We start from the raw sequence: 868 nt of genomic DNA on the forward strand, positions 1-868 counted from the left end.
GAGACTCCCGTGCGAATGCGTGGCGGCCGCGAGAAGACGGGAGAGGTACCTGGGCCACTACTGGCCAAGTAACGAAGCAATACAATCGCTAATCCCTGGGGATCTCCTCAAATTTTTGGGCTCTCTAGGATTAGATGAGGTACTGTAAATGGTTGAGGGCACAATAGACCTGCTGGTCGCAGTGCATGCCACAGTATATACAGTAATAAACCTTTTTGAGTACTCCTCGGGGGTAAAATCTGATCAGGGTTGATAATGAGAAGGAGCATGCATTTTTTTCATTCAGAGTTGTATACAAAATTACTATGGTATGAAAGGGAGCAGCAACCGTACTATGGCAGAGTGGCACAAGTCATGACTGTCTAATAATGACCGAAATTAATTGCAAAAGTGTAAAACCATTGCAAATTATTCACCCTCATTGCGCGAGTCGAATCGTATCGAAAATTTCACGTCATTGCCTAAAATTTCCACTCGACTAGTGTATTAAAACGGAAAAACTTGGCAGCACTGTACAATTTTCGACAATTTTCGTCGTTTATTTATTTCAGCACGACAGTAGACAATGCCAATGTTGTCGAGTCGTACAATTTAGCCTAATTTGCGACTTACACAATCTGGCTGATTGTCTATTATTATAGATGCTAGTACAGATTATCATAGTTCAGTGTATAACTTGTTATATTACACCGTACATGATAATGAACTGTTAAATGCTGAAAACGCTTATAACTTGTAGATCAATGAAACTTGGGTGTGCTTAATGAACTGTCTGGGCGGATGCGCTGGCAGGCATTGGAAATTTTGTGAATTTATCAAGCCAAATTCTAAATTTCCGAATATATGTAAGTCTTTATTTAAAAAAAAA

Source organism: Rhagoletis zephyria, unplaced genomic scaffold (genome assembly GCF_001687245.7).
Source record: "Rhagoletis zephyria isolate East Lansing unplaced genomic scaffold, Rhagoletis_zephyria_1.1 Rzeph_scaffold_00846, whole genome shotgun sequence".
In the NCBI taxonomy this organism is placed as follows: domain Eukaryota; kingdom Metazoa; phylum Arthropoda; class Insecta; order Diptera; family Tephritidae; genus Rhagoletis; species Rhagoletis zephyria.